Raw genomic sequence first — 15,492 nt, 5'->3', positions numbered from 1 at the left:
CAGACCCCACCTGCCTCCCTGACCCTACACATTCCCTAAACTAGGACAGGAGGACCTGGAGAAAAAGAAAGGGGAAAGAGAAGAAATTCACAGCCTGTTTCCAATCATTTGGTAGAACTTTTCAAAGCATGCTAAAACCAATTTAGCTCTGGAAATGTGTCTTTTAAAAGGTTGGATGTTGAACGTGGAAGGGAAATTGAACTGCAGAGCAAGATTGAAGTGTCGTGTGAAATTTCAGTAATTGTGCCCATTAACTGAAAAAATATTTGCTTAGGCTGTCTTTGCAGGACAGCCCCTGGGTTAGCCAACAGAGCTGGAATGTGCTGGCCAGGACGCTCCACGGCCATTTCCCCTACCACATTTGCAAAGCTGGAACATCTCCAGCTTTGCCCTCCTATATTTAGTGTATTTACATACTGTCTTCCATTTAAATAAATAACATGCAGGATGTTAACAGGCTGGATTAAAGTAGAAATACACTGCAAGGGAGAGAACAACCATTAAGCATCATCTTTCTGCTTCTCCCCAGCTGTGCCTCAGGCTTGGAACAATTTTTTTCCCTAGGTTTTAAAAAAAAAATTATTATTATAATTTTTATTTGACATACAGTAAAATTAACTTTTTTCTTGGGGTACTGCCCTATGAGCTTTGTTTGTTGGTTTGGGGTTTTTGGAACACTTTAAATAGGCTTGGGTGGAAAAGATATTAAAATGAGTTCTTAATTTCCTAGGTTTTTTTGTTGATTTAAGAAAACTCATAGGCATTATTTAAAAGTAGGGATCCAGTATTTCCTTTCTTCATATTTTTTTGATAACTGATCTGAAAGTCTTCCCCACTCATTTTTTTCTCATTTTTTCTCCATCCACTCCCTGTGCAATTTTTTCTTTCTTCAATCCAGCTCAGTCTGCTTCTGTATGCAGACAGCCAACAAGATACACACTGTAGAATCCATTTGGCCTGACTTGCTGTTTTCTATCTTCATGTTTGGACATAGAGAATAAAAATCTGGAAGCATAGGTTTTCCATCTTCTGAAAAAAATAATCCATGCTGTACTGATTGTCCTAAATCTTAAAAATGTGAGTTCCGCTGGCCTATGCTAGGAGGTTAATCACAGCTTCTTTTTGTGTGTGTGTGTGAGTAGGTATATTCCCAATTTTATTCATAATTACAGAAATGGAGATTAAAACAATAAAATTCCATTTTCACTTAGTGGTGAATACTGGGCATGGACCAAGCTGAATCACAGGTTCTTTTGATTAGAGCCAAATCCCAGCTGCCCAAATGCCTTTTAAGCTGGAAATAGGCAGTGCTGTTGCCTGGATCCTTTTGGATCCTCCTGGATTACTTTTCTGGTCCCCAGTCAGGAGATCTGACCACGCCCACTCCCAGCCCTGCCCTTCTCAGCAGTGGTCAGAGTACCACCCTTTCAGTGTAAGGCAGGAAATAGAGCTTGAATGAAGTTAGAAGTCATGTCTCAATAGCCTGAGACTCTCCATCAACCAGAACCACTAGTGGTCCCTGGTTTCCTTCTGGCCACTCTTTGGGACCACCATGAATACAGTGAAGGCTTCTGCCTCCTTTATTTGTGAATAGAAGTAAAATTAACCTCAGTGATATCTGGGTGAATTCTCTCTCCCCATTTATTAAGAAGGAAAAATATATACATGAAGTCATACATTTCCATCATTTACCCACAAGTATATTACTTAATATTTCAGAATATTTATATAATGTATTAGAATAAACTGTAGAATTATCCTTTTTAAAGGAAATTGCTACCAAACTTAGTCATAAGCAATGAGTCAGTCTCATCCCAGAAATCATTCAGAGGTAGCATATGAGCAAAGATAATGTGGACTTCTTCATGGAAATATGCCAAAAACAACAAAGAGAATAAGAAACCTCTCCAGACCATTTTATGTCTAAATCTAAACAATAAGAGAAATATGATAAACCATTGGCAAGAAGACACTTGAATGAGAGTATTACTAAATGTTATCAATCCCAGTAAAACAACGACTTGCCAAGGCTGGAAGAGAAACTGTGCTTAACTTCTACTGCTACTAATAAAGAGGGGGAAGTTTGGATTTTCACACAGGAAGAAAGTGTATCCACATATGCGTGTGACACCAATTAGCAAGGAAGACAGAGAGTGTCATCCCTATATTAAGGGTCCCAGGAAGATGAGGTTCCCAGACAAGGCCTTGGACTCTGCTCTTTCCTAATATGTAGAATCAGGTTTCTGTTTGGATCTGCCATCAGGACACTTATTATCCCACCAAGAATAATTGCCTTAGGCACAATGAGACACTTAACACAAAGAAACAAAGGAAAGAGCATCTAGTCTCAGATTTCAAGATCAAATCAAAACAGTGAGATGAATAGGGCAGAGATTTCTGCTTGTTTTGTTTCCTGATGTGTCCCAGTACTTATAATCATTCTTGACACGTAGTAGGTGATCAATAAATATTTACTGAGTAAATGACTCTATGCAAGAATGAATAGGCAATGATTCAACATCACTCACACTGAGGGATAAACTATTCCTTGGTGTATGTAATCATTAGACATTTTGCAGAATGTTTTACAAGTATAGTAGCCTCCTTTATTTGCCATTTAGCTACAAATTATTGTATCTAAGATGAATGTAAAGCAAGGGCATAAGTATAGTTCATTTTGTTTCTAATTCAACAAATAAATATTGTAGACCTACTGTGTCCAGACTGTTGTAACATATAAGAGTAAGAGCTCTTGCATGGAAAGCAAATCACAATATGAGACAAAACAGGAATGAAACACACAAAAGAGGATGAGCAGTGTTTGGAGAGCATGAGAAAAAAAAATGACGCCTGTTTTAATCATCTGAGCCTTGATGAACAGGAACTAAAATCTCATATCAAAGATCCACCCTTTAACTTTTGTAATTGATTATATAGATTGTATCAGGCAGAGTCTGGTCAAGAAAACAGAAACCACTATGGGTATTTCAAGCAGGAAGGGATTTAATACAGAGAATGAGAGCCCTTATACAAAACCACTGTAAGGGGGAGGAGAATAAAGGTCTGGGCAGCTCCTCATAGTATTCAGAAAATCAGGAAGTTCGAGGATCAGAACAAACCTGAGCCAGTGATCTCACCTTCCTATAGCACCAAAGTGGGTGATTTTCAAAAGAGTACTGTACCTAGAAACTTCTGGCAAAACCTCATGTCTGTGCTTTGCCAAAGCTTACATGCTTGTCCACAACTGCTGAATCAATAATAGCTTCTCTTTTTATTCTGTTCTAAATCTCAAGGGGGGCTCCCATTCCTGGAATCTAAACTAGACACCTGATGACAAAGCAGTTTGGAAAATGTAGTTTCCAGGCTTCCAGACCCTATAATAGCTGGGGGGGAATAGATGGGAATTGGATGGTTGCTACAATCCCAACAGAAAAGCCAGCACAAAGATTTAGTCAAATGTAAATGGTTTTCATGTAGACTAAGTTCTTCTTTCGAAGAGCTGTTGTTGTTGTCATTGTCATCTTCCTAAAAATTTCAAGTTCAAGAATCCCTCTAGATACCGTCACAGAAAGATATGTGGATGAGATAGACCTTACTGCCTATTTGTTCTGTCGCAGAAAGGACTAAGCCTGGTGAGCAGCTTGCCTGTGGACTGCTTAGAGAATGATGTTTTAATAAAGCTTCATTTCCACCAGGTTGTGTTGCTTGATGCAGTGAGAGGGCATAAAAGCTAGGGAGGAAAGGGCGGATGCTTTCAGGGAAGGCTCTGCCCAGGAGGGTTGAAAATTTAGTGACGTTTCTCTCAACAGCAGAGAAAGCAGTGGGCATTCAAGGCAACAGAAACAGCTTGTGATAAGCCTCTACTAGAATTTAACAGAAGGGGAAAAATGCAACTCTCCTGACTGCGTCGCATGTTTTCTTGTATCCACTCAAGAGACTTTCATTACAAACCCTTTTTAAGCGAGTGATATCTGTTGAGAAAAATGGCATACTCAAGAAGTAGGGCTAATCATCAAAAAATCTAGAAACAATAAATGCTGGAGAGGGTGTGGAGAAAAGGGAACACTCTTGCACTGCTTGTGGGAATGTGAATTGGTACAGCCACTATGGAGAACAGTATGGAGGTTCCTTAAAAAACTACAAATAGAACTACCATACGACCCAGCAATTCCACTACTGGGCATATACCCTGAGAAAACTATAATTCAAAAAGAGTCATGTACCAAAATGTTCATAGCAGCTCTATTCACAATAGCCCAGAGATGGAAACAACCTAAGTGTCCATCATCAGATGAATGGATAAAGAAGATGTGGCACATACATACAATGGAATATTACTCAGCCATAAAAAGAAACGAAACTGAGCTATTTGTAATGAGGTGGATAGACCTAGAGTCTGTCATACAGAGTGAAGTAAGTCAGAAAGAGAAAGACAAATACTGTATGCTAACACATAAATATGGAATTTAAGAAGAAAAATGTCATGAAGAACCTAGGGGTAAGACAGAAATAAAGACACAGACCTACTTGAGAATGGACTTGAGGATATGGGGAGGGGGAAGGGTAATCTGTGACAAAGCGAAAGAGAGGCATGGACATATATACACTACCAAACGTTAGGTAGATAGATAGTGGGAAGCAGCCGCAGAGCACAGGGAGATCAGCTGGGTGCTTTGTGACTGCCTGGAGGGGTGGGATGGGGAGGGTGGGAGGGAGGGAGATGCATGAGGGAAGGGATGTGGGAACAGATGTATATGTATAACTGATTCACTTTGTTATAAAGCAGAAACTAATAAAAAAAAAAAAAAAGTAAAAAAAAAAAAAAAAAAAAAGAGGTAGGGCTAAAGTGAAGATCAAGAGTGGAATAATATAATCATATTCCTCTTATTTAAAACACACAAAACAGAAAATTGTTTCCATCAGCCCTCCCAACTGGAGCTCCCAACTGAGGCCTCCTGGGTGGCATAAGGAAGAATGAGCCCAAATTGCTCACCTGCCCTCATGCTCTGGCCACTCCCTTGCTCTCACTGCATCTCTCCAGGAGGAAGCTTCCCTGGCCACCCAGGCTGTGAGCAATGTTCTGCTCTGGAAGGAATGCCTCTGGGACCAGGATTATGGCCTCCTAAGTGGAGAGAAACACCCTGCCTTCCCTCTTCTGACCGTTTTCCTTGGGTTAGAGAGTGCTGAAAAATAAGACCAAGTATCAGGTTCCCATTTTGATCTGGAAACTAAGAAAAACACTCTTTTATCTTTTTCCCTCCAGTCCCTAGAGAGTTTTTCTTCTATAAGTGCAGTGGAAGTTCAGGCGCTAAAAAGCCACCTAGGAAGATGACCCATGGCCAACCCAAGATCCATACTCCTCTGCTGTAACTTAGCAGTAACTGTCCCGGGACCTCAGCTAAAATCAACATGGCACAAGTTGTTCAAGGAGAGAAGAGAAGGGGTGAGAAAGCATATTAAGATTTTAAAGTTACTTCTTCTTCACTGGGTTCCATTACTCAAGATGGGTAAAGATAAAGCACTCAGAGAACAAAAGTACATTGAGAACCAGCCAAAGCACTAGAATCCTTTTTACAAGGGAGGGAGAGGGAAGCGGGGGTGGGGGGTGGGGGTTTCATTTTTCTTTAAGGGAAACTGAAATCTCTAATGTGAGAAAGACGAGATTTAGGGTTGCAAACACTTTCAAATACATTAGTAGCATATAGAAAAGACTGAAAATAAATTGATAGTATTTCTCTTTTCTGTGTGTTCACTTGTCCTCAGCTTGATGGGTGGTGGGCTTCAATTTACACTTTTCCCCATTATATAGAATGCAATTAAGGAAGGATCACTACTAGGCTAATCCTTTCCTTATATTAATCCTTTATAATAATGAATAACCAGTCATAGGGAAACGGATATTAAAATTGAAAGGCTTAGTTAAACCCTAAAACTACAGGTTAACCAAACATAACTGCAGTTGTGTGACTGCAGGAAGACCTTTGCATGAAGCTTATAGATGAATGTGTTACAGAGACTTCCTATGCTCAATCAGCTCATCATGTGATAGTTTTAATTAAAAATCTATCATGCTGCATGGTAAACATATTGGCACAAACTGACCTATCCCCAGATTAGAAAAAATATATATGAGGCCAAAAAACTATTGGATTATTTTCAGTAAGAGTTAGGCTCAAAATGAAAGATGTAAGTAAAAATATTTTTCCTTTATCTCATTGACGAATATTCTCTGTCATCAGATTTTCCATCCCAGAAGCCTAGATGAAATTATAAAACCTAGAAAAATGAAAAAGGTTGGTAAAAATTCCAGCAGGTATATTTTCAAAACCTGATTTTTAAGCTTCTCTCTCAAATAAATCTCTCAATGTCACCACCTTCATAAAGCACCTAACTGGAGAATTCCAAAGCAGCTGGTTTTTCCTGGGACAATGATCTATAAGAATATTCAATAAAGCCTTTCCTAATATACTAGATGCATTCCTGAATCATTGAATCATTACCATCAAAACAAAACTCAACACTCAGAGAAATATGTTTTTCTTCTATAGTCCCCCTACTCTTTCCATTTTTGATGATAACTTCACAATTCTTCCCAGCTTTAAATTTCTAGTGTTTTCCAACAGAAGCATTATTGAAATTTTATGGAGGACGATTCTTCAGTGTTCAAGACAAGTCTACAACACTATAGGAGATTAGTATTCTTTGCCCTTGCTCACTAAATTGAGTAATATCTCCCAGTTATTCTGACATCACAAATTCTCCCTCACATTTCCAAACACCAAGAACCACTATGCCTCAGACATATGTTTTTATATGGACACTACTCTGTCTCACAGCCCCCAAAGGCAATTTACTTTCTTGTGGCTGGGACGCCAGACTTCTTACTCATAAGACCAAGGTTTCTCTCCAGGGTTGTATTCATCTCTGCTGAAGGCATGGTTCCTTCTAACAGGGGTCCATTCTTATCACTGAACATGGCCGTTGTTATGGAGTGTTTTCTTATCTTATTTAGAGACACAAATAAATATGGAAGTAGAATTTAATGTGTTCACTCCCAGGTCATCTCAGCCCAGCCCTGCCCTGCCCACACTCATTATATGTCAGTACTTCCTATCAGAAAGGACAAATGAAATGATTTTCTAGGTGTTGCTATTATACCAATTACATTCTTTTCAAGAAAAGGCCTATTAAATTCTGGTAGGAAGAACGACTTAAATTCTAGTAGGAGGAACTATTTTATTGAGATCTTTTCCAGGCAATATATGTGGTATGGCCTTGAAAAAAACCTCAGCCACATGAATGAACTTCAGAAGGCCTAGGAGAGAACTTCTTAGGCTCAGGAAACTTGCCAAGGATAAGAGATCAAGAGCCACCCAGTAGACCACAGGGAGAAATTATGGATCAGGAAGAATGTAGGCCACTCTGATACCCCTTAGACCAGACATCATCGATCCTGCTAAGGCCTTGGAGAACTTTTTCTGAACATTCATGTCCCTTGTGATGGTGGTCCTGTCAGTTCCCAGCTACAGACTCCTCAAGAGTTCTCCATCACTCAGATTACTCTATATTTTTCACTTTCTATATTCTTACCTTGCTTACATCATTATTATATCTAATGGTTGGATTGTAAGCCCTCTAGTTGATATATTATAATTAACTACCTTATCTTCTTATTGTTGAATATTTAATGTTTTTCTTTTTCAGTGTTTTTTTTTTCATATTACAGATAGAAACATCTGTCCTACATCTGTCAAAATATTTCCTTAGGAAAAATTCTCTAGTGTAGAATTACTTGGTCAAAGGACATGAATATATTTGCAGCTTTCACTAAATGCTATCTCATCTCTTTAAAAAGGAGATATGCCAATTTGAAATGCTCTTCACTACATATTTTTATATAAACTTTACTCTCACCGCAGGTGACATAAAATGTTAAGTTCGAATTACATTCTCTAGGTTACCAGCAAGAGCATCTACCTTTGACTAAGCCATGCTCAAATTCTCTCATCTCTCTTTTGCAATTCTTTCTCAAAGCTAAGAGTATAATAGCAACAGTAGTTTTTGAGTTGATTGCTGCTTTCATCCAGGGTTAGGTCAAAATGCAGAGGAAAATACTCAAGGAAGCAGAGGAAACAAATACTCTCTACATTTGGACGATCGTTTTTCCTGATTTCCTCCTATGATATAAAAGAAAACCCTCAAATATTTTGTGAAAAGCCTATGTAATTAGTTAATAAGCCGACATAAGAAGTTAATGCTTCTTTGGTTGCACAAAATAGAAATTTACTCTGGTTACCCAAAGAGGGAAAAGAATCAATAGGAAGTATACTAGTGAATCTAATGAAATTCAAGGAAGATCTGGGTCAGATGGTTTAACCTTAGGATACATTTTTTTTGCAAATAACCAAAATATGACTGAGTGGCTTTAGAAAAAAAGACATTTAATTCTCTGACAAAATAACACTCCAGATATTCCAGGGCTGGTTCTGCCACTTAACAATGTCATCAAGGAGCCAGATCCTTTCCATCCTTTCATTTTACCAGCCTCCGTGTGCCAGTCATTCTTGTACTTGGTTGCCTCATGGTCACAAGATAGCTGCCTTAACACCAGGCTCTTGGTTTAAAGGCAGGAAGCAGGGGGTGAGGATGGTGGCAAGGGCAGAGAGAAACTTATTATTCTTTCTCTTTTTCTCAAGTAACAATAAGTATTTTATAGAAGACCCTCAGCAGACTTCCTACTATGTCTCATTAGACAGAACTGAGTTTATGATTATCATTGGATAGGACAGCATTAATAGGTTTATGATCATTGCTAGACTGGAATCTCATTTTTCATGAGCTCGAGGAATCGTCAGCTGACACCGGAGAGAAATTGTGATGTTTGAGCGTGGATAAGAATGGAAACTATGCCTCTTGATGAACGGCCAGAGTGTGTGCCTCATACAGGGACCAGGGAGTTTGTGGACCTTGCTTTCTTCTGATAATGGGTTTCCATTGGCAGGAGACTCTAATGTCTTTTTCCTCCTTCTCTCAAATGCCAAAGGTCTAAGAGAAAGACCCATTGGCTCTGCTTGGCCTATTAGGGAGAATCTCAAAGTGAAGGCACGGCTCTGGTGCCACCTCTGATGATTCCCAGGTGCAAAAGAGGAGAACATCAGTCCTCAAAAAAAAATGGGAATTGTCTTGACCTGGAGATAAACATGATGGACATCCCTTACATCTATGTTAAATGAAATACCATCAAAAGGTATTTACTGACTTCCTAACTTGTAGAAGGAATTGTACAGGACCCTGCAGGGATACAATCTATAAGCTTTGGTCCTCGTCCCTGAAGAGACTATAATCTATTTGAAGAGAAGCCCGTGCAAATAGCACGATGGGGAGAAGATGAGAGCTAATTGTGAGGTAGAGACAATAAATGTTTTGACCCCAATAAGCTTTGTTGAAGATAATGGGATATAAGCTACTTCACATAGAGGAAGGAAAGGCCTGGAAATGTTTAATTCATCCAACCAAACTTCATGTAGTCAGCTCTGCCACAGCTCTTTCTTGGCCACCCCCGACCCCAGGGTCACAGCCTCTTCCGATGTTTATATCCCACCATTCTGGTGGCAAGGGCCAATCGTGTGGCCTTAGAGATTGCATCCAGAAATCCAGCTTCCTCAGACAGCCTTCAACTACAACTTCTCCACCTTCTCCTGCTTTCCTCAAGGTGTTCATGTTTTCCCCTTTTTTTTTGGTTTGTGCCACAAGGCATGTGGGCTTAGTTTTGAACCCGTGCCCCCTGCATTTGAAGCACAGAATCTAAACCACTGGACTGCCAGAGAAGTCCTCAAGACGTTCATTTTTAACTCCTTCATTCCTAGTCCCACACCCTCATTTTCTGAGTCATTAGTGAACACCCTAACTATTATTAGGGGCAAAGATTTTAAAATCTTTTTTCTAGCCACAAAATAAGCACATCATATAAGATACAGTCAGCGACTCTGCTCCTGGTCTGCTGTGTGATAAACAGCAAGTCACCTAACCTTTCTGTGTTGAAGAAATCATTTAAAGAAAAGCAATATGATTTGCCTCTTTCCCACCTTTTCAATCAAGTTCCTGGTGAAAAATCAGTGAGGCAGCCCCAAAACATTTGGTGATATTTTAGCAAAATATTTTATGAAAATGTGCAGTCTTTTTATAAGAAAATAACAGAGTTGAATTGGATTTGTTATATATTCTCTCTTCTTGAGAGAGTTAATAGCCCTTTGGTTGTAAAATCCAATTACCAAAGTTTATACAATTTCTCTTGGTCATTGGAGAAGTCAGTAATGCTATGAATCCAATTAAGAAAAAAAAATATTCACACCCTTAAATAAATTACAGTCAGCAGGACTAAGACATAATTAGAAGGCTGTTACCATCTGAGATTACTTATGAGCCGAAACCAAACTGCTTAAACCAAAACAAAGTGACTCCCAACGGCCCTGGAATAGTATTTGGGTTGAAAATTTGGTTAATATTTTCCCTCCAGACTTAGCACCCAGATCTGGATCTACTATTATCCCATAGAGGTTCTTTTTAAATCATTGAATGCTATTCAGGACTTTCCACAGGAAGTAGACCCTTAGTAACAGGAAGACTTTGTGAAATTTTCTCCTTTGAGGAAAAAGAATAGAAGTCAGGAAAAGGGGGATGCACTCTGGAGAAGGAATTTACATCTACCAGACTACATTATTTCCAGATGAGCTGAAAACCACTTCCTGTGTAAAGCCTTCCTTGATCCCATAAATCAGTAATTAACTTCCCTGTGATGGTGACTACCAGTGCTGATCATTTTAATCTCTTCCTAGCATTTATTTGAATGATTTATACCACCGTTAGTTATTTCCCCGTGAATCTTCCTCACCAAAGTTCTAAGTTCTTGGGGAAACAACCAGTGCTTCCACATTTTGGACTCCTTCTCACCCCTACCAGTGTGTGGAATAGTTAATTTTTTTTTTTTTACTTTTTTATTATTTATTTACTTTTTAAAATTGAAGTATAGTTGATGTATAATAAGATATGTTATAGGTGTACAATATAGTGATTCACAATTTTTAAAGGTTATACTCCATTTAAGGGTCTTATAAACTATTTGCTATATTCCCCGTGCTGTACAATACATCCTTGTAGCTTATTTTATACCTCATAGTTTGCTTGTTTATGGCCTATTTTCCCACTAGAAAGTAAGCTTCGTAAGAGAAGGAACTTGGTTTACTCACTATTAGAAGAGTACACAGTAGAGAACCCCCAGTGGAATAGTTAATTATTAAATAAGAACACCCACTGTGTGTCAGGGATTGTGTTAGCTACTGGAGAGGAAATGGATAGCAAAATTAGCACAGTTCTCTTCACCCATTGCTTAGAGTCTAGATGGATATGAGATATGATTGAATAAGAAATAACAGCAAAATGCCATGCATCCTGTGATTGGACTTGAAGTGTCCAGAGAGGGTTCATTTCGATGCCTGAATCATGAATGCCCCAAGGGTGGTATTCCACAGGTAAAATGAAGTGTAGTTTGTTCAGCAGCATTCCACTGGACGTTGAATATGAATTCTTGGGAAGCTGAGTAAGTTCAGATGTCAGTTCCTAGTCATTGAGAAGAATCACGTGAGCCTCACATCCAGACTATACATGTACTAAACTGAAGGGGCCCCTGAAGATATCTCAAGGCTTTGGGGTGAGGAGGAGGGAACTCTAGCTCCCCAAATCCCCACCTTTGCTGATTGTTCCTTTTAATGAATGTCTTTCTACATATTCCTAAAGTCAATTGTTTGCTTATGTGAACATGAGTATAAGCTCCAACACTGATGAGGAGCTCGATGAATGGGACCAGAAGATATCTCTTGCATGAAGGGAAGTGCAGGAAACTATGGAAACACACAACCAGAGCATTCAACCTAGTTTCAACACACATTCAATCAAATTATGAATAAATGATTATCTTAAGAAAAATGGGGATTCAGATGAGAATCTAAGAAAATAAAAATGTAAATTGAAATTATGAATCATTCATTCAGCTAATAGTTATTGGATGACCTATTACATGTATATTATCTTATAACTATGAGATCTGTAGTTACTTCAGAGTTTGGGGACAGTTAAATCTGGTAAGTCCTGAGGTTGCTGTTGCTTCCTAGAAACTTTGTCTGCAGCTTGGTTAAAGGTAAAGTTGGACAAGACAGAAAGGCAAATTCTCACTGCTCAGCACATCCTGTAGTTTTCTAGGATATTGTGAGCAGAAAGAGTATGCTGCCAGTTGTACAAACCTAGGCAAGGACCAAAAAAGGTTGCTTGGGGAAAATAATGTTTTGAGGCAAATGAAGGGACAATCTTCAGGAAATAAATGTATAAGAATTATTAAATTCTAAGCCAATGAGAAGTAACTCTTCCCTTACTTTAATTAATGTGTGTTTGCTGCATCAAACAGCTTTCTTCCCTCCATATCCCAGCCTAGCATCTTGAAGGAAGACAACAGAAGTCATAAAACACACATACACGGACTTCCAGTCTGGACCCATTGGCATAGAGTCATTTTTTTCCTGGTCAACTATGCACTCTGGAAACGGCACACAAGGCATCCAGAGGAGAACTCTGAGAAGTGGTGAGAAGAAGGTGAGCTGGTCTGGGACCCCAGGAGGAGAGGAATGGCACAGTGGTAGGGCATCTTGCACCAGCCATCTACCCAACAGAAGGTCACTAGACATGTTGTTTCCCAGCTCCCCACCTACGAAAGGAAGGCAGCACAGGTGGGCTCACTCTTCTCCCATATTGAACAGGAATCCCTCTGACAGCATCAGGCAAACCCAACTCCACAGGCAAAGGGGATGAATTGGGAGCCCTGAGCTAGGGGACGCACTTTCCTTCCTGCAGGGCCTGAGACATCTTTTCTGCCAACAGAAACTGAGGTGAGTGGGCAGAAATAGGAGAAAAGAGCCAGCGACAGCAAGCTGCCTGGTCCAAGAAGCCTCTTTGTTCCCATGGGCCCAAAACTCTCCTTCGCCCAGAAGCAGCCAGGGGACACTGACAGGGGCATCCTACCACACCCCTCCTCACCAAGTCTCGCCCAAGCACCCAGGCCGGGGGACCAGCCTCCACCTGCTTAGCCAGCACCAGCAGGGAGCACAGGGAGCCCCAGGCACTGATAAACCAAACCCACTAACATAACACCACAAAGGCTTTAGGAATTAAACTGCCATTGGAATCACAGCCACAAAAGTAGGTCAGGAGCTGCATGCCAAACCTGAAGAGGGTGAATGCCTGCTAAAATAAAAGCTTTAAACGGGACCCAGAGTATTGCCAACATAATTGGCAAAATGTCCAGAATACAATTGAGAATCACCATCGTACCAAGAACGAAGAAAGTTACAACTCGAATAAGAAAAGCCAATCAGGTGATGCCAACACCAAGGCAAATCAAAGGTAGGAATTATCTGACAAGGATTTTAAAACAGAATCATAAAAAATCAATAACAAATTCTCTTGAAATAAATAAAAAAAATAGAAAACCTCAGCAAAGAAACAGAAGTTATTTTAAAAAAACAAATAGAAATTATAGAACTGAAAAATACAAATTTAAATACTCACTGTATGTGCTCAATAGTAGAATAAAGATGACAAAGGACAGAATCAGTGAACTTGAGACAACTGCCTGTGGGACAATAACAAAAAAATCAACATTCTTACTATTGTATTTCCATAGGGACCAGAGAAAGATTGTAGAGCTGAAAGAGCATTTGAAGAAATAATGGTTGAAAAAGTCCCAAATTTGGTGAAAAATGCAAGTCTACACAGAGGAAAATCTTCAGGATGTAGGGCTAAGCCAACAGTTCTTAGACTTGACACCAAAAGCACAATCCAATATAGAAAAAAACTGGTAAGCTGGACCTCATGAAAAAACTTTTTAACATCTTTATTGGAATATAACTGCTTTACAATGTTGTGTTAATTTCTGCTGTATAACAAAGTGAATCAGCTGTATGTATACATATATCCCCATATCCCCTCCCTCTTGCATCTCCCTCCCACCCTCCCTATCCCACCCCTCTAGGTGGTCACAAAGCACCAAGCTGATCTGCGCTATGCAGCTGCTTCCCACTAGCTATTTTACATTTGGTAGTGTATATATGTCAATGTTACTCTCTCACTTCATCCCAGCTTACCCTTCCCCCTCCCTGTGTCCTCAAGTCCATTCTCTACGTCTGTATCTTTATTTCTGTCCTGCCCTAGGTTCATCAGAACCTTTTTTTTTTTTTTTAGATTCCATATATATGTGTTAGCATATGGTATGTTTTTCTCTTTCTGACTTACTTCACTCTGCATGACAGACTCTAGGTCCACCCACCTCACTACAAATAACTCAATTTCATTTCTTTTTATGGTTGAGTAATATTCCATTGTATATATGTGCCACATCTCCTTTACCCATTCATCTGTTGATGGACAATTAGGTTGCTTCCATGTCCTGGCTACTGTAAATAGTGCTGCAATGAACATTGTGGTGCTTGACTCTTCTTGAATTATGGTTTTCTCAGGGTATATGCCCAGTAGTGGGATTGCTGTGTCGTATGGTAGTTCTATTTTTAGTTTTTTAAGGAACCTCCATACTGTTCTCCATAGTGGCTGTATCAATTTACATTCCCACCAACAGTGCAAGAGGGTTCGCTTTTCTCCACACACTCTCCAGCATTTATTGTCTGTAGATTTTTTGATGATGGCCATTCTGACTGGTGTGAGGTGATACCTCATTGTAGTTTTGATTTGTATTTCTCTAATGATTAGTGATGTTGAGCATCCTTCCATGTGTTTGTTGGCAATCTGTATATCTTCTTTGGAGAAATGTCTATTTAGGTCTTCTGCCCTATTTTGGATTGGGTTGTTTGTTTTTTTGATATTGAGCTGCATGAGCTGCTTGTATATTTTGGAGATTAATCCTTTGTCAGTTGCTTCATTTGCAAATATTTTCTCCCATTTTGAGCATTGTCTTTTCACCTTGTTTATGGTTTCCTTTGCTGTGCAAAAGCTTTTCAGTTTCATTAGGTCCCATTTGTTTATTTTTGTTTTTATTTCCATTTCTCTAGGAGGTGGGTCAAAAAGGATCTTGCTGTGATTTATGTCATAGAGTGTTCTGCCTATGTTTTTCTCTAAGACTTTTATAGTGTCTGGCCTTACATTTAAGTCTTTAATCCATTTTGAGTTTATTTTTGTATATGGTGTTAGGGAGTGTTCTAGTTTCATTCTTTTACATGTAGCTGTCCAGTTTTCCCAGCATCACTTATGGAAGAGGCTGTCTTTTCTCCATTGTAAATTTTTGCCTCCTTTATCAAAGATAAGGTGACCATATGTGCATGGGTTTATCTCTGGGCTTTCTATCCTGTACCTGTATTTCTCTATTTTTGTGCCAGTACCATGCTGTCTCAATTACTGTAGCTTTGTAGTATAGTCTAAAGTCAGGGAGCCTGTTTC

The sequence above is a fragment of the Hyperoodon ampullatus genome (assembly GCF_949752795.1).
Source record: "Hyperoodon ampullatus genome assembly, chromosome: 1".
NCBI lineage: Eukaryota > Metazoa > Chordata > Mammalia > Artiodactyla > Ziphiidae > Hyperoodon > Hyperoodon ampullatus.
The sequence above is the reverse complement of the archived record's forward strand: the minus strand, read 5'-3'. Positions refer to the sequence as shown.